Source organism: Empidonax traillii, unplaced genomic scaffold (assembly GCF_003031625.1).
Source record: "Empidonax traillii isolate 1590-97213 ecotype Southwest subspecies unplaced genomic scaffold, ASM303162v1 scaffold833:size273953, whole genome shotgun sequence".
Lineage (NCBI taxonomy): Eukaryota > Metazoa > Chordata > Aves > Passeriformes > Tyrannidae > Empidonax > Empidonax traillii.
Window position 1 is genome coordinate 235,315 of NW_020956026.1, and position 521 is coordinate 235,835.

Sequence of the window (521 nt, forward strand, 5' to 3'; positions counted from 1 at the left end):
AAGTTTTTAGACTTTTCTTGTGTAGTATCTATAAGTGGATTGCTTATGTCCCACTACAAGGATTTAAGTTCTCATTGCTACATGAATATTTGCACCTTACAGACCCTGAGTAACTCTTAGTTACAAGTGAGTTCTGAAATCCTTGTAGGAGAGTTTGGTATTCTTCACAAAGATGGAGCTGTGCTTTCACTCTCATCTTCCTGCTAAGGAACCAGCCTAACAGCTGGAAGCCTGGTGCTGCTCTGCTTCAGCCCTACCTCTAGCTACTTGTGTGCTTTTAAGCATATCCCAACAGTGGATGTTGCACTGGATGAACAACCATAACAGTTGTTTTTGAAAGGACGGGGATAGGAGACCATCTGTAGAAAAATGTCAAATGAAATCTACTTCTAGTAGTTTTGGCAATATGTGTTACACAATACTTCATTACATCCTACTTTATAGCCAGTATTTTACGTGGTATTATATGTGTACTATAAAAGGTAATAGAACACAAGGTCTTTTTTTCTTCTTTTCTTTTG